The sequence below is a fragment of the Penaeus monodon genome, chromosome 12 (assembly GCF_015228065.2).
Source record: "Penaeus monodon isolate SGIC_2016 chromosome 12, NSTDA_Pmon_1, whole genome shotgun sequence".
In the NCBI taxonomy this organism is placed as follows: Eukaryota; Metazoa; Arthropoda; class Malacostraca; order Decapoda; family Penaeidae; genus Penaeus; species Penaeus monodon.
This window is the reverse complement of record NC_051397.1, coordinates 19,687,028-19,706,960: the sequence shown is the minus strand read 5'-3', so window position 1 is coordinate 19,706,960 and position 19,933 is coordinate 19,687,028.

Genomic DNA, 19,933 nt, shown 5'->3' with positions numbered 1-19,933 from the left:
TTTTTTTCTGTCAGTTATTTTCCCCCCCCCCTTTTCCACTCACTCTCTTTCTCGCTCTCTCTCTCTTCTGTCTATCTATCTACATCATTATCTGTCTGTCTAAATGTATGTTTAAAGCATTTTGTTCAGTTTACTGGACAAAATTTTACGGTTAAGTTTCTCTCTTCAAGACTGGGAAAAGTGAAGATCAAGGAATGAGGGAAGCTGATATAGATTCTCGATTTATAATTTTTTAAATAAGAATAACTGGGGGAGAGAAGGCGGATAATATGCATGAATAAAGTGAGTGACTAAGGTGCTGTGTCCGGCCGATAAAAAACGCATAGAGGAGGCGAAAAGAAGGGGGACTAAAGGAAGAAGCGGAGAAAGAGATTGCGAAGAGGAATTGAGAGAAGAGAAGAGAGGGCGAAGAAAGGAAAGAATGTGCAGAGGTCGAGGGCCCACGAACCCCAAGTGCCTGGCAACGCCCCCCCCCCCCCCGTGTCTCCTTCCATTGGACAAGGTAAGGCTGTCTTGCATTAATGTTTAGTTCTTAATTACCCTCCATGATTAAGATGGAAGATCTGGAGCCCCCGGATGCCGATAATCCCGAGTGCTAGTAGTCATACAAAGGGACCAGTGAGTTCTTATCGGCTCGACGATCGAGTGATGAAACCTGCTCTCGCCTTTTTTGCGCACTTCTAAATAATTACCTGAAAATATGACCTTCCTGACTAATCTAATGATCTAGGGTTCGTAGAAAAGCTTGGGCCCCGATACGATATTTATTTTGGTGTAAATACAAAAAAGAAAGAAAGAAAGAAAGAAAAGTGTATATAATGTGTGTATATATATATATATATATATATATATAATATATTATTATATAATATATATATAATATTAATATGTTGATTTTACAAAAGGGAAAACGGGGAGTAATGTTACCCGTACAATTCTTATAGGGGATGATATAAGCAAGACTTTTTGACAGCCGAAAAGTACCATGGCGAAAAATAACAACACAGGAACAAAAACAGAGGAGAATGCTACTCGCGAGGTTTTGTGCCTGGTCTTCATTCTCGCTGAGTCTTTTCGCTGCAGATAAGCTTCATTACGTCTCTGCCCGGATTCACTTCGCTGCTTGGCAGAACGCGTTTCCCCGGGGGAGTCAAGGCACGGGGCCGGCTCTTGGGTGGTCTTGCCCTTTGGGGGCGATGCCCGAATATTTGACGACGACTCTTGCAGTCGGCTGTCACTACACCACATTTCCTATGCGTTTGAGCCAGAGGGACGCACCAGCCCCAGGCGACAGGACCGGCGGGTATCAAGTGGTGCACTGGATCGATCACACGATAAGTTATATAATGACAATGTTTGGGTTTCATCGCGGATGCTGGCCTTCTCTGGACAGCAGGAAATAAATGTTTTAGAAAAAAAAAAGTAAAAAACAAGAAATGAATAGTGAAAAAATATGTAAACGCACATAATTAATAGGTTGGACCTTTGGGCCAGCGAATCCGTCACACTGATTATTGTTTAGTAACACTAGCAAGCACCAGACGCATCCACACCTCATGTTAAGAAGAATCTCTGAAAGGCATCCCCTACCACGTCACAGCAGTCTAGGAGTTTAAAGGAACATATAGAAAAAGATAAATGAGAATAAATGATTTTATAAAAACAAAGGTTGTAGTCATCCTTCATCAAGAGTCGTAACTTTCTGCTGAAGACGCAATATCGAAGCGTTGATTACCTGGTCGAATCAACGGTTGTCATAATTTTTATGCAAAAATTTTAAACCTATTACCCTCTCGATGGTCACGACTGGCTTCTTGCTTTCTTTTCGCCCAAATCCTGCACCGCCCCTCACCACAAGCCCCTACTCTCAGCCTTAATTCTTGCTACTCCTTCGAGACCCTTCCTGCTAGTTCCTCCACCCAAAGGTCAAAGGCCGAGGGGACGAGGACGATGACCTCCTGATCACTCTAGGGTCATCAGCGTGTTCTCCCCTCACTTTAAACCTTGAATCTTCGGGTATCTTTTCTCACCCGAGTGTCATTTCGCCCCCAACGGCTTCCCACTCTAATCTGCTTTCATCTCCGCCCTCGCATTCTCCTTATTTTTTCCTTTCTCCTCGTTCTTTTATCGTAAAACTTCATTGGTTTTCGCCGGTGTGAAGTTCTGTGAGGATTTTGGATGTGTAAGCCTTAACTCGGTGTAAGCTGGGGATTTAATACCTTGCTCATTCTAAAAAATAAGAGAAATAAATACGACACAGGCAAAAAAAGGGGCCTTTAAAATACAAAGATCGGAGAGAAAAACAAAGTCCAGAGGAATGAAAATATCGAATCGGAGTAAGAAACAAACAACGAGGATGGGGGGGGATTTGTTGCAAAGCCGAGAGCAGTTGTGAGTCACGGCGCGGCTCGCAAAACCCCCAAAGCGGCCTCTGCTCTGCTCTAGACAAAAACATGGGGTCGACTCGGTCACTATTAAAACTGAAAGCTGCAATTATTCCCATCCAAACATGTGTTCAGATGAGAACGTTTAAAATTCGCCTTACAGATACATCATAAAGGAGCGGGCCATAACCGGAGTCGAAAAAGAAGTAGAAGGAATAAAAAGAAAGAGGGAAAAAAATCTGACTCCAAGGAGCGTGGGAATCTTATATCTACATCTCTTAATTCCGTCGCGGGTATCTAAAAAGGCCGCGTGCAATGAGGCAGAAGAACAAACAATTTCAAAAAAAGGATACAACAGCTGTCTGTCCCCGGTTGCCTTTGTTTTATAATCTCGGCTGGACGTGATGTGGGAACTGATGCCCGGAGTTAAGATGAAGCAGATTATATCCAGGCATCTTAAGGCTATTTTTGCAATAAGTGAAACTATAATCCCGGGGTGTCAATGGTACGTGATTCTTTTTAAAAAAAACATTTCTACGTTCTCCAGTGCAAGAATAGCAAAAACAAAAACAAATTTTTTATTGACCCAGAATCAACATAGGCATACATGGGAAATTTACTTTTGCTACAATTTTTTTTTTTTTTGGGTAGGGGTCTGTGAATTTCATTTAGTTGATATATCCAGGATTATGATTGTGGCAGTATAAACAAAGACAAAAACATTCATTGTACACAATACGAAAATGTAATATACAATGAAGTAATCTACACATTAGCTCGCAGGAGAAACTCCCTTTTCTCAAAAAAATATAGCATTTACTATTAATTTTCGGCTTGAAAAAATTTTGGAGAGGTGAGCTCAACATTCTGCAATTCTGCGATCATGAAACTGTATTTTAGCACGACCATTTTTACAAGATAAATTAGTACTTACTCTTGCCAATATCTGCCACATCAGTCACAGTTTAAAATCTTACTTTTTGATATTTGGTAGATATAAGGTCTTTAATATGAAAAATTACATGGCAAGGAATGCATACCATGCCCACTGTGATATAAATTTGTTTATAGTATTTACAATAGTGGCTCTACATGTGTTCAGACCAAGGAGTCAGTTATTAATCCTACCTATCTCACCTGTTATCCTTTCCTTGACTTTTGGAAAGGGTGTTTTGTATTATTTTCATTGTTTAAATGTTACCCAAAAATTTAATAACAAAATTAATAATCTAACTTCAATAACAATAATAACAGTATTGCTATCAATTGTATTAAAAAGAAAAAACCGTTTACCCGCTAATCAAGGAATGGGGAAATCAGGATCGGTTATAGGGCTTACTGATAGACTCCTTGTCGGCTGAGGACAGTGGAGCCATTTGTATGTAACAAAATTCACAAAAAACTGCAGGGGGGCAGAAAAGGAAATCCGTGGTGGTGGGGAGATGGGGCGTTAGCCCCGGGGTTTTTTAATTTTCTTAATCTATTAATTCATGTTCTGACTGATTGTGCATTAATTTTTAGCGTTATCATCAGTATTATTATTATTATTTTTGTTATTATATCCTATTATTATTATTATTTTTTTATCATTATCCTATTATTAGTTGTTGTGTTTCTATTATCATATTTTAATTGTTATTGTTATTATATTATTAATTATTACTATTACTATTTTTATATTATTATTTTTTATTATTATTAATATTATTATATATTATCATTGTAATTATCATCAAAATAATATTATATTGTTATTAATATATATATTTTTTTTATTATTATCATCATTATTATTATCATTATTACTATTTTTATTATTATCATTATCATTATTTTTTATCCTTATCATTATCATTATCATTATCATTATCATTATATTACATTATCATTATCATTATCATTATTATTATTATTTATATTTTTTATATGAAAGTTTCCTTAGATCTGCTAATTAAAATCAAACACCGAGTCACTTTCCAGCGACCCAGGGTGATTTAAGTTGAGGCAATGGGGAAAATCAACGAAAACATGCAAAATATGCAGAACAACCACAAACAAAACATCTAGTCAAATCAATTCACGCACACAAAGAACACATCAGATTATTATTATTTAATATTTTATATTATTTTTTTATTATTATTATTATTATTATTATATTTTATAATTATTATTATTTTCTTTTATTATTGCCACTATCATCATCATCTTCATCATCATCATAATTATCCTTATAATCATTACTACTGTTATTAACATTATGATAATGATAATGATAATAGTGATAACAGTGATAATAATAATAATGATAATGATAATGATAATGATAATGATAGAATGATAATGATAATGATAATGATAATGATAATGATAATGAAAATAGTAATAATAATAATAATAATAATAATAATAATAATAATAATAATAATAATAACAATAATGATTATTATTATTATTATTATTATTATTATTATTATTATTATTATTATTATTATCATCATCATTACTATTACTATTAATAATAATAATGATAACTGTAATAATGATAATAATAGTAGTAGTAGTAATAATTATAATATCAGTAGTAGTAGTAGTAGTAGTAATAATAATAATAATAATAATAATAATAATAATAATAATAATAATAATAATAATAATGATATTACTAACATTATTATTATTATCATTATTATTATTATTATTATTATTATTATCATTATTTCTATTAATATTTATTTCTAGTTATAATAATAGCAATAGTAGTAATAAGGATGATAATACTAATAATGATAATAATCATACCACTACTACTACTAATAATAATAATAATCATAATGATGGTGATACTGCTAATATTATCATCATTATTATTGTCATCATTATTATTATTATTATCATTATCATATCATTATCATTATCATTATCATTATTATTATTATTATTATTATTATTTCTGTTAATAATGATGATGATGATGATGATGATAATAATAGTAATAATAAAAAATAATAGTAATAATAATAATAATAATAATAATAATAATAATAATAATAATATTATTATTATTGAATTGTTATTGAAATTATTCTTCATTATTATAATAATTATCATTATTGTTATAATAATAATAATAATAATAGTAATGGCATACAATAATCATGATACTACTACTACTACTAATGATAATAATGATAATGATAACAATAATGATAATAATAATAATAATAATAATAATGATAATGATAATGATGATGAAAATATCATTATTAGTATCATGTTTCTTATTCTCATATTATTATTATTATTATTATTATTATCATTATAATTATTATTATCATGATTATTATTACTATTATTATGGTCATCATCATTATTATTATTGTTATTGTTAAAGTTATTGTTATTATTATTGCTATTGTTATCGATATTGTTACGCCGGCCGCCTCGTCTCTCTGCCACCAACACAAGGCAGGCTAGGCAGACGGCGTGCTATCCACAGGGTCGTGAACACTGAACAGCTCCAAGAGGCACCGAGCACCACAGCGTCCCAGAACACCACGAAGGGAAGCGCCAAGTGGCGAGGCAGGGCACGAAATAAACACAAAATGACAGTCTTTCCTTTAATTACACTAGTTATTTACCCGTACACTTTTCTATAGGACCAATACAGGGGGGGCACCAGCATGTCACACTGTTGTTGCCTCTTTGCACCAACAATTATATTATCTCCTCAGTATCTGATGTAGTCTTAATAGTTCATACTAGTCATATTTCTCTCACAGATCTTACTTTTTCAACTTGTATTAATTTGTTTAGACAAATGTAAAGGAAAGTTCACAACTTATTAGAGAATCTACAACTAATTTATTAACTGTAAAGTGTTATATATAGTAAACATGTAAAGTCAATCACATAAATTCATATGTCAATAATATAACATCTGAGTTCATTATAATTCAATACAATAATTATACCATATTAAATATCCATCTTTTAACTTTAACAAATAAATTGCCACTTTACTCTAATTGTTAACATACAAACTACATAATATAAATTTAAGCAAGCTGTTATTAATTAACCAATGTCAATGCTTAAAATAGATGTAAGCAGTTAATAAAAGAATTCCTTTCTTCACATACAATGATTGAAATCATAAAAATATTTGTAAACAAATTGAAATACAGAAAATAGTGAGAATTATATTTAGGCAAGATGAATTACTTATACCAAGCAATTTAAAATACTAAGTTAATGTCTTTACACAATTACTAACTTAAACTCAAAATTATCTCCAGTAAAAAGTAAATGAGTACGGACATAAAATGTCTTGTGCTAAATCAGGCAATCATAATACTGAATTAATATTGCTAAGCCACAATTAACTCAAGCAAACTTATTCTAGGAAATACTTAATGATTACATACAAAACAATAAACTTATTCTTACGCTCTACCGGAAATTAACAATCATCATCACTGTTAAGTCACACTTCCGTAGAGCTGAGATCTCGTAAAAGTAAATCATTAATTCCTTACTCTCTATGCTAACTTAATATATCAGTACACTTAGAATTCAAATCTATATGTCTTCAATTATATCATTCTTCAAACTTGACAATCAAATCTATAATTATTCCATTATATGATTATTACTTTAAAATGAACTTAGTCAAATACAATTCTTGGTCCTTTATATAGTCATACATCAATCAAGAAATACTTATAAACTACTTAATACACATTTTCCATAGCACATTCCCGTCCACCATGTTCCCCCTTAAACAAGAAACCCTTAAACTGCTTCAATAGGGCTTACCCAAAAATGCCACCAAAGTGACATGGCTGCAAGGTGCTACCAGAGATGACCTTCGAAGCCAAACTCCAAACTCCTACTCCTTCGTTGGTCTGTCTCGACCGTCTTTTATTCCCACTATGGGAGCCCTTCCTGTCACACCCTTAGCAGTTATCATGAATATAATTATAATTTCTCTTCACTTATTTGAAAACTATCTGCGTCAGGACTTTCCTATGTCCCAGCAAATTTTCAACACTGTATTTATCACTTTAACTTTTGTCTATCTGCCTTCCGTGTTATTTTCTTGATACCCGACTTGAATATTGTGATATATCTAGTGATCGCCTCCAACTAGTTGTTTTCGTATTCGTGGCTTCTAGAAGCTTCTATTAGTCATGGCGTGAACCACGCGCTCAGTTTGACGTCATGGGTCATCTTCCTGTTTACCATCTTTTCATCTGACCATTTTTTCTGGATTTCGCCCTCGTCTTCGCCGTATTGTTCTATTTTTGATGTTGCGACCGGATGGTACGTCCGCTCTGCCTCGCGTTGTTTACGAGATCATGCGTATCTTATCCACGACATTACCCTCCCCTTTGATGAGGCTGCGTCCCTGCAGCCTGAGGGGTGGAGAGGGAGGGCCCAGGAGAAGGGAGGAGATCCATGGCGTCGTCCCCTGGAGCAGGCGTCTGGGCAGTTGCGGAAGCATCGTCGCGACGTCGCCAGTAACGGCTAACCACTCCCAGCACACAGCTCAGATGAGAGAGGACAAAAAAGGCTAGTCCTCCCATAACTGCAATGGCCAGTAGGTGCGTAGTGGATAAGTCGTCCTCTAGGGGCTGGATGCGGTGGCGAAGTTCATATTCCCGCAGAAGGTCTGTGGCTTCACCTTCACTCCGGGCTTGCACACGAAGGATCTCCAGTTTAGGTGTGGGCGGGGCGGATGCCAGAAAGGTGCGGACTGCATCGGGAAGAGTAGAGTTGAGGACGGCTGTATTGTAGGTAACAGCAGCCCCCTGGGTCGTACTCTGGGCAGGAACAACAAAGGTATCACTCCTGGCGGAGCAGGACTCCGGTAGTACAAGGAAACCAGAACCAGTCAGTTGGAGTCGGGTTCGGGTTCCATGGTGACCAGGGCAAGCGACAGACAATTGGAAAGGCTCGGGAGTTATGTATAAAAATGAACCTTCAACAGGAATCAACTGCGGGCAAAAAGTGCGAATCAATACAGAGTAACAATTAGACACGGGGTCTTGTCCAAGAAATCGGGAGGATAGCCAGGAACGAGCTGTGGATGAGGAAAAAATAGGACCAATGTCTGTACATACATATAAGTGGTTGTGTTTTACACAGTTAAACATATCAAGGTCAGAGATCTCTAATTCTTTGTAATAATCTCTAGTGTGGCTAATGGCAAATAAAGGCTTAATATTAGAAAGGAGAGAGAAAAATCCCTCTCCAGTGGGAATGGGAATTGGAGTGGCTTTAAACAAGTCAAATATTATCTCTGGGTCACCTGCAAGTGGAATCTGAATATAGAGGATAACACCATCCTCAACTGATCTAGGAATCACCTTTATCACATCGTACCACAAGGACAGGTAGTCGGTGGTGACTGGAAAAAGGAGTTCCTTGCCACGGTGATAAATATTCTGTAATAACGTAAGCAATTTATCACGTGGGAGTAAATATGGGTCAAGAGAGCACTTTAATGAAGCAAGAAGTGCCCTCTTCAAGTTGGAAACATGAGTGGACATAAACACAAATGCTGTGTGGACCAAGGACGTAAAATGCACTGTTGCAACTGACTGTCTGAGACTAAAATTATCTTTCTGAATATCTTTCAAAAGAATCTTTGTATGATTTAATGCAGCTTCCAGATTACTTATACTCTCATTTATAATGGAGATATCTTGTGAGTGGGAATCTAATATCTGATTATGGACATTCACTAACTTCGCCTGTTCTATATAACCATGGCGGAGTTTCTCAATCTGTGAGTGAATACGACCAGTACGATGCTGGGTTAAGGGCCATATCTGGAATGGGAATTTATATACTCAAGGGGTTTGTCCATTACCCTCGGGAACTCAGGGACTCGGGATGAGGATCTTAAGGAGTAAGGATGGGATGGAATAGGTGGTGCAGGATTTGTGATAGGATGAGGAGCGGAAGCGCCAGGAAGTGCCTCACCGGAGTTTTCACCTGCAGAAACTTGGTTAGTTCTTTCATTCACGCAATCTCTGTCACTCTCCATACCCATACTATCTTTCTCTTCATCTACATTCTCTAAAGCTAAAGCGTCAGCTTCCTCATCAATGTCAACGCCTTCTAGGTCTCTAAGATGCCATTCTATTGTTGCATATGAGAATGTAACGATTCATCTGGCAGTGGGTATGGGCGTCCCACATGTGGGTTTTCATCAATAGAAATTTCACTCTCTGCAACAACTTTAACTCGGTCAATGTGCACATTTAAAACCTTACCAGTGCCCAAATTCCTTATCTTCAAAATAACAGGATTAATAATCTTTAGCACTCGGTAGGGACCTACATACAAAGGAGCAAACTTACGTGATTCTCCCGACTTTCTTACATTCTTTATGTACACCCTGTCACCCACAGCAAATGGTCTGTTTAACTTCCTTGGTCCTGGTGCATTGGGGAGGGACATTGCAACCTCCCGTTGAACCAAATTCAAATACCATGCCTGCTGTTGCTAATAACTTTTGTCTGTAGTCATCAACATTATAGTAGCACCTTCCTGGTCTACAAAACTTAATAAAAGGCAGACATGGGTCTCTCAGGAATGTAAGGAAAAATGGGGTATCGCCAATAATGCGATGGTAGGCCGTGTTATAGGCCAATAAGGCTAGGGGTAACATCTCATCCCAACATGATACAACATCATCTACCATGGTACGTAAAATTCTTATCAATGATCCATTAAATCACTCTGCCATACCATTTGCAGCAGGGTGATATGGGGTTACTGTACTATGCTTTATTCCTAATATGGTTTGAACTCCCTGAAAAACTTCAGCTAAGAATTCACCTCCATTATCACTCACAACAGATTCAGGGGCCCCAAATATAGATATAACTTGTCTAACATATGCTTCAGCAATTTCCTTAGCACTTTTAGTCTTCAATGGAGCTGCAATGCCGTATCTTGTAAAACTATCGATTACGGTAAGAATGTATCTATGCCCGTGATCACTAACAGGTAAAGGACCAATTAAATCAAGGTGAACTCTCTGGAACGGACAAGTTACCTCAGGATACTTTAAAATTGGTGCCTTGGCACATCGTGCTGGTTTGAATTTCAAGCAAACCTTACATGACTTCAGAAACTTTTCAACATCTCTTACCATGGATGGCCAATATGCCATTCTCCGAAGGCGAGCTAAAGTTGCATTCTTTCCACCGTGTCCCGCAATCGGAAGGACATGGTTTAGCTTAATCACCTTGTGGACAAATGCGGAGGGAATGACTATTTGTCTAATTTTATGCGCATATTTATCCTGAAAAAGCCTATTGAGAAGACCATCTTCTCCTAATCTAAACTGCCCAACTGGAACTGGGAGTTTTGGTATAACCTCGGAATTACCTCTCAAGTATTCCTTTAACTTTCCCCATTTTACATCTTTGTTCTGAGCTACAGACAAGCTACGTAAGTCCCATTCTAGAACTTCATCTGCTCTGGTCCCATCATCTAAAGTAACAGCTCCAATAACTTCTTCGTCCAGTCTAATACGAGAGAGCGCATCTGCGACAACATTATCTTTGCCTGTGAGGTAGTCAACTTCAATATCATATTCAGCTACCTGCTATCGCCATCGAGCTACTCGTGTATTGTTGGAGTTAGTAATAAAGATATACTTTAGGGGTCTATGATCTGTCAAAATCCTTACTTTGTGCCCCAACAGCAGGGGTCTGTTTACTTTAAGACCATACACTATTGCGAGGGCTTCTCGTTCAAGGGTGCTATAATTTCTTTCTGCCTTATTTAAAAGTCTTGAGAAGAAAGACAAAGGTCTCAACCTACCTTGGTCATCCTCCTGTTGCAACACTCCACTAATAGCGTAATCACTAGCATCAGTGGTAAGGGAAAAGAGTCAAGAAAAATCAGGAAGAGATAACACAACTTCCCTAGAAATTACATCCTTAATCTTCACAAAGCTCATCTCGGCTTCATTATTCCAGTCAATCAATTGAGAGGGTTTGGTTTTTCTCTTCCCCATCTTGGTTAGCTCATACAATGGGCGAGCCATCTTGCTGAAATCCTCCAAAAATTTACGGTAATAATTTGCAAGTCCCAAGAAAGACTGTAGTTCTCTCAAAGTCTTCGGCCTAGGAAAATCCCTAATCGCCTTAATCTTTTGAGGCTGTGCCTTCATTCCCTCCTGGCTGACCACATGTCCCAGAAAATCCACTTCCTTTTGGAAAAAACGGCACTTTTCTAGTTTAAGAGAAAGTTTAGCTTTACTCAAGCGACGTACTACTTCTGTTAAGTTTGCTAGATGGCTATCCCAATCATGACCTGTAACCAAGATATCATCAAGGTAACACCATCCTACTTGACCTATAACCCCAGCAAGGCATCCTTTAAACCAAAAGGTAGTGTCAAATACTCATAACGACCCTCAGGAGGAGTGAAGGCAGTTTTCTCACGGGATGCTTCAGTTAATGGAATCTGGTGATAACCCTCACGGAGATCTAAAGATGTAAAAAATTTACTTTTTCCCATTTGCGCAAGAACTAAGTCAATATTTGGCAAGGGATATGTATCATTTAGTATTTGTTCATTTAATCGCCTAAAATCAAGACAAAGTCTTATGGATCCATCTTTCTTTACTACAGGAACTAAAGGATGGTTATAGGGAGACTTACTGGGTCTTAGGACTCCTCTTTTTACAAGATCTCCAATTTTCTCACGGATCTGATCATGGTATTTCAGGGGTATGGTGTAGGGCCTGGTGTATACCGACTTACCTTCTGTGATAATTTCATGAAAGAAAGTGTTGGAAATAGTAAGTGGTTCATCTTCTAAAGAGAAAACATTTGGATATTTATATATTAAATCCCTTATAGTTTCATATTCCTTACTACCCATATGGAATGTTTTTTCCACTTCTTTTAAAAGTTTACTAATTCTGGTAGTACCGTCAGCCAACCTTTCCTCTTTTAAAACGGCACCTATCGTATTTCCATCATCTTCTGTGAATGATCAAAGGTCTGAGGGTACCTACCTTTCTCTTTCTGATAACTCATACAGGGGTCTTTCTGATATTCACATATGGGAGACTTACCTCCTTTTGTCCGGCTGGGACATGTATAATTTCCGAGAAAAATATAGATGCATCTGCATTATCCTCAGAGGGCTCAAATAGATAGGATTCCCCACCTTGAAACTTCCTGTCTCTAATTATTGCCTGCTTGGTGCCATAAGAATTAGGAGCTACATCACAGGTCTCTGAAAATACCACTTCGTATGCATTTATATTCTTCTTTTTCCCTGTCTTAGTTGACGTACAGCTACAATAGTCTGTCTTTGTTAATTTTGGGTCTGATGTTTGGGAGGACTCTTTTCCCGGTATGGAAGATCTAATTCCACATATAATTATTTTACTTTTTTCTTCCGACCTGGAGCGAGGGGACTCTTGGTGAGGTTCACTCGCTATGGGGATTTCCTTACCATCAATAGTTACTGTCCAGGGGCTAGATGTAATAGTTAATTTGTGAGCCTGAGCAAAATCACACCCCAATAATGCATCTATTCCCTCAAATAAGTTTGTAACTATAAGTGTAACATCACTAGTAAAACTGCCAAAAGTGATTGTCAAAGTAATCTCACCCCATACTGGTAAAGGGTTACCCCCCACTCCTTGTATTTGAGCATCAGAAAGTTTGATTTTCCAAGCTAGCCCCATTTTTATTAATTTTTCTCGTGACATGACTGATACTCTGGCTCCCGTATCTAATCCTACACGGATACTCCAAGAACTATCTCCTTGTTTCACAGCTGAAACAAGATGAATCACCCCTACAGGGTTTACAGTCCTCCCAACACGTCAATCCCTCTTTTCCTGTAACTTACCTTCTCTTCCCTTGGGTTTGTAGTTATCACCTTGGGAACTACACTTACGGGCAATATGACCTAGTCCTCCACACTTAAAACAAGTCACCTCTTCGTGCCCCTGAGGCCTATAAGTATTACTACTTCTCACAGGATTTAATGCAGAGTATTTTGATCCAGTAGCCGACGGGAAAGTTCTTCCTCTTACCCCCTTTTGCAACTGTCTAGTGTTTCGGGGATTTCTAAAGCAATTTTTAGGCTCATGGTTAGGTACTCGCATCCCACAGGACAAACAACTCCCTGCTTCACGCCCGTTACGAGAACTATTTTCCCTTTTTTCATTATTCCTTGTTTCTCGTCGGTCCCCATCACCCCCAGTCCCTAATTTCTGTACGTGGGCCCGTTTGGACTGTGGTGAAGGGTTGTGTTTTTCTGGAGCTTCCCCTTTCTCCTTAGCTTCTCCGGCAACAAATGCGACGCAGGAGGGTATCTTTTCCCGCTCGCGTATCGCCTGAGCAGTCAAGTGAGATTCAGGGTGATGCTCAGCAAATGTTAAGGCCTTCTTTAGTAGTTTATGTGGGTCTTGTTTATCCTGAACAGTAACTTCCTTACTAAACCTCTTTGGCATTGCCTTCAAAAATGATTTCACTACATCAGCTAAAGTATAAGTTGCTCGTTCTGGTTCTAATTGATCAAGTTGGTCTCGTAATGTAAGGAGACGTATCAGAAAGGACCCTAGGGTTTCTCCTTGCTTACGCCGTGCACTTTGTATCTGATCTGCAACATCATCGGCTGAAATAATCTTAGGAAACATTCCCTTCGTATTACTCTTAAATTTATTATAGTCATCTCCTGAAAGTTTATGAGCTAAACGTCCAGCATTCGCTGTTTCCCCAAAACAATATTTCCTTGATAGTGCAATTCTGCCTCCATCAGTCCAATTTTTATTGCTTGTGGCCTGTTAATTGCATGAAAGAACTCATCAATGTCCCCACACAAGGCCAGTGTAGTAGATGGATGACTGTACACTCCATCACCCGCAAATCCTATACTTATACTGACTTTGTTGTGGTTATCAATCTCAGATGAGGACAGCTGTTGAGTGAGCAAATTGATTAGACTATCTAGTGAATTTCCGTCCCCACTAATGTCACTCACACCGTTGTTATCATTCACTCTACTCACGGACTCCGTTTCCGCTGAGGGTACCCCCGCTGTTTCCTCCGGTGTGGCCATGGCGCCTCCAGTAGAATGGGATAAGGGGAGAGGGGAAGGTGTGTGTGTTCGTGAGGCTGCCGAAACAGAATGGGTAAGTGCCAAATTCTCAAGGTCGGCCAAGGCCGAGGAAAGAATATTATCTATTATTTCCCCAACTGGCATTAGTTATTCGATCCCTTACGCTGCCACCAAATGTTGTTGCCTCTTTGCATCAACATAATATATTATCTCCTCAATATCTGATATAATCTTAATAGTTCATACTAGTCATATTTCTCTCACAGATCTTACTCTTTCAACTTGTATTAATTTGTTTAGACAAATGTAAAGGAAAGTTCACAACTTATTAGAGAATCTACAACTAATTTATTAACTGTAAAGTATTATATATAGTAAACATGTAAAGTCAATCACATAAATTTATATGTCAATAATATAACATCTGAGTTCATTATAATTCAATACAATAATTATACCATATTAAATATCCATCTTTTAACTTTAACAAATAAATTGCCACTTTACTCTAATTGTTAACATACAAACTACATAATATAAATTTAAGCAAGCTGTTATTAATTAACCAATGTCAATGCTTAAAATAGATGTAGGCAGTTAATAAAAGAATTCCTTTCTTCACATACAATGATTGAAATCATAAAAATATTTGTAAACAAATTGAAATACAGAAAATAGTGAGAATTATATTTAGGCAAGATGAATTACTTATACCAAGCAATTTAAAATACTAAGTTAATGTCTTTACACAATTACTAACTTAAACTTATTCTTACGCTCTACCGGAAATTAACAATCATCATCACTGTTAAGTCACACTTCCGTAGAGCTGAGATCTCGTAAAAGTAAATCATTAATTCCTTACTCTCTATGCTAACTTAATATATCAGTACACTTAGAATTCAAATCTATATGTCTTCAATTATATCATTCTTCAAACTTGACAATCAAATCTATAATTATTCCATTATATGATTATTACTTATAAAATGAACTTAGTCAAATACAATTCTTGGTCCTTTATATAGTCATACATCAATCAAGAAATACTTATAAACTACTTAATACACATTTTCCATAGCACATTCCCGTCCACCATGTTCCCCCTTAAACAAGAAACCCTTAAACTGCTTCAATAGGGCTTACCCAAAAATGCCACCAAAGTGACATGGCTGCAAGGTGCTACCAGAGATGACCTTCGAAGCCAAACTCCAAACTCCTACTCCTTCGTTGGTCTGTCTCGACCGTCTTTTATTCCCACTATGGGAGCCCTTCCTGTCACACCCTTAGCAGTTATCATGAATATAATTATAATTTCTCTTCACTTATTTGAAAACTATCTGCGTCAGGACTTTCCTATGTCCCAGCAAATTTTCAACACTGTATTTATCACTTTAACTTTTGTCTATCTGCCTTCCGTGTTATTTTCTTGATACCCGACTTGAATATTGTGATACATCTAGTGATCGCCTCCAACTAGTTGTTTTCTTATTCGTGGCTTCTAGAAGCTTCTATTAGTCATGGCGTGAACCACGCGCTCAGTTTGACGTCATGGGTCATCTTCCTGTTTACCATCTTTTCATCTGACCCTTTTTTCTGGATTTCGCCCTCATCTTCGCGGTATTGTTCTATTTTTGATGTTGCGACCGGATGGTACGTCCGCTCTGCCTCGTGTTGTTTACGAGATCATGCTTATCTTATCCACGACAACACTGCACGATACAGCTTATAACAGGGCAACACAAAGTTTATCAGGTCACAAAGGCACACACGAGGTCTTCGCAGGAGCAGCACCCAACTGCGTCTCTTGGCTTGTTCCTCTGCTCCTCTGCTCACAGCCAGCCGCGTCATGTTTGCCCAGGTCCCTTCATGTTAACACGTTTCGCACAGAGACAAAGACCCACTGGCGTAGCACTATCCCCCAATATCAAGCAGATGACCCGTCTGCTCTGACATACCTAAACCTGAAACAAACTACAGAAAATTTACATAAAATTAGTCCTCGGGAACAAGCAAAATTCTTTCAAACAAAAGTAACCGTAATTGTAAATCAGTTCTCAGAAACACAAAAATCTTTCATCCAGCGCGGCTTTCTTCGCTCTCGCTGGGGTCACTCTGGAGGAGGTGTGGGCGGCGGTAGATTGGCAGTGGTACTCAGAGGGGTATCTCCTGCCCCAAGACCTGGCTCATGGTCACCACTGACGTCTGTTGCATCGTCCTCTCCGTCCAAATGCTCGTCCTCATCTCGGTCAGCGTCTGCCACGTCCTCATCGCCGCTACTGGGGCTAACGTCATCTTTTTCACCATGGCCCCAGGAGTAGCTTCCTGGCCCATGGTAACGCCACAGCCGGTCCGTGGACAACAGACGGTGTTTTCGCCCTCTGCGAATTCGATAGGTGACATCAGAGAGGGCCGCTACCACCGTGTATGGCCCCTCCCAGGGGCTCTGTAGCTTCGGCGAGAGCCCTCGCTTCCGACGCGGATTATGCAGCCACACTCTGTCACCTATGTTGTACCTCACTTCCCTCATGCGCCGGTCATAGGTCTCCTTCATGGCATGGCCGGCTACCTTGAGCTTGTCACGCACTCGTCGGTGCACCTCCGCCAGGTTCTCCTGCAGTGCCACTGCATAGCTGGATGTGACAATTGGCAAGTTCACGTCGGGTGGCCGCCCTGTGGCCAAATCCACTGGTAGCCTGAGCTCACGGCCAAACATGAGTCGGGCAGGTGTGAAGCCTGTTACCTCGTGCACAGCAGACCGGTAGGCCATGAGCATGGCGGGTAGCTTGACATCCCACTCCTGACACCATTTGTTACGCCAGCCGCCTCGTCTCTCTGCCACCAACACAAGGCAGGCTAGGCAGACGGCGTGCTATCCACAGGGTCGTGAACACTGAACAGCTCCAAGAGGCACCGAGCACCACAGTGTCCCAGAACACCACGAAGGGAAGTGCCAAGTGGCGAGGCAGGGCACGAAATAAACACAAAATGACAGTCTTTCCTTTAATTACACCAGTTATTTACCCGTACACTTTTCTATAGGATCAATACAGGGGGGACACTAGCATGTCACACTGCACGATACAGCTTATAACAGGGCAACACAAAGTTTATCAGGTCACAAAGGCACACACGAGGTCTTCACAGGAGCAGCACCCAACTGCGTCTCTTGGCTTGTTCCTCCGCTCCTCCGCTCACAGCCAGCTGCGTCATGTTTGCCCAGGTCCCTTCATGTTAACACATGTTTCGCACAGAGACAAAGACCCACTGGCGTAGCAATATTAATGTTATTATTATAATTATTATTATTATTATTATTATTATTATTATTATTATTATTATTATCATTGTTATTATCATCATCATTATTATTATTATTATTATTATTATTATTATTATTATTATTATTATTATTATTATTATTATTATTATTATTATTATTATTATTATTATTATTATTATTATTATTATTATCATTATCATTATTATTATTAATATCATCATCATCATTGTCATTATCATTGTCATGATCAGTATCAGTATATATATTTTTTATTATTATATTATTATTATATTTATTATTATACCATCATTATTATTGTCATTATTATCATTCTTCTTCTTATCATTGCTATCCTTATTATTATTATTACTCTCATTATCATCTTTATTATTATTATTATTATTATTATTATTATTATTATTATTATTATTATTATTATTATTATTATTATTATTATTATTGTTGTTGTTGTTGTTGTTGTTGTTGTTATTATAATTATGATTATAATATTAATAATAATTATTACACTCAATAATTTTTTAACTGATTTTAGACAATTTTGATGCGTTGAATCCAAAAATAACATTGATTTTGCTCAATCAGGTCAAATTTGTGTTCTATTGCCAAATATTGTTTTTTACGGTTGCTGTTCATACATAAGGGTATTACGATATAATTTTCAAGTTGCGACCGCACATTTTTTGCTAGCAGACATTTTTTCCTTATTCAGATGAATGATATGGATTCGTCCAGAAGGTCTTGCAGAAATAAGCCGGATGTATTCTGCTACATCTGCGGCGAATACACCGTTGTTCCTAACAGGAAACCAGTCACAAGTTTCGTAAAGCGTGCTTATCATGCTTATTTTGGCATGAAACTTGGTGATTAGGACAAAGCTTGGGCGCCTCACATGGTCTGCAAGAAATGCACCGAGTGTTTACGTCGCTGGACCCATGGAATGAAGGACGGGCTGAAGTTTGGAATTCCTATGGTTTGGAGAGAGCCGAAAAACCATGTCAGTGACTGTTACTTCTGCGCTATTAATTTGACTGGGATCAACAGAAAGAACCAGAGCAGCCTCAAGTATCCTGATCTTGAATCAGCACGTCGTCCTGTACCTCATTGTGATGAAGTTCCAGTACCTGTCACAGCAGAACTTCCTGAGTTAAGTGACGAAGAATTCTCCAGTATTGAAGACAATGAAGAAGTAGTTCCTAGCGATGATGCCGATGACGCTCCGCATCCCTTTTCCCAGAAGGAGCTAAATGATCTTGTCCGTGACCTCAACTTGCCAAAGTCATCCACCAAATTGTTGGCATCAAGACTGAAAGAAAAAAACCTTCTTTCTGACAGTGCTCGCATCACTTTCTACCGCAACAGACATAAAAAATACCTTCGTTTTTTCTCTGAAGAGAAAAAACTTGGTGTGCTGTACAGATGTTTCACAGCTTCTGCACAATCTTGGATTGCCACAGTACCAACTTGTAGAATGGAGACTGTTTATTGACAGCAGCAAGAGATCGCTGAAAGCCGTTCTGGTGCACAACGGCAACCAGTTTGCCTCTATACCGCTGGCTCACTCGACTACACTGAAGGAGAAGTATGAAGCGGTGAAGTATCTGCTGGAGAAAATTAGTTATTGTCAGCATGAGTGGATGATCTGTGTTGACCTGAAGATGGTGAACTTTTTGTTGGGACAGCAGTCCGGTTTCACCAAGTACCCGTGCTTTCTGTGCATGTGGGATAGTAGGGACCGAGCTCAGTATTACACGAAAAAGGAGTGGTCTCTGCGGGAGGAATTGGAGCCTAGCAGATCAAAGAACGTCATCAACGCCCCTCTGGTGGACAGAGACAGGATACTCTTCCCACCCCTGCACATTAAGCTTGGCTTGATGAAGCAGTTCACCAAAGCTCTGGACAAGGATGGTGGCTGCTTCACTCACCTGTGCCATGCTTTTCCAGGATAGACCATGGACAAATTGAAAGCTGGCATCTTTGACGGACCTCAACTACGTCAGCTCATCAGAGATCCAGAGTTTGAAAACTCAATGAATAAAGTCGAACTGGAAGCGTGGAAGGCATTTGTTCTGGTCGTAAAGAACTTCCTTGGCAACAAGGCCAGTAACTATGCAGAACTCGTCACCAAAATGCTGAC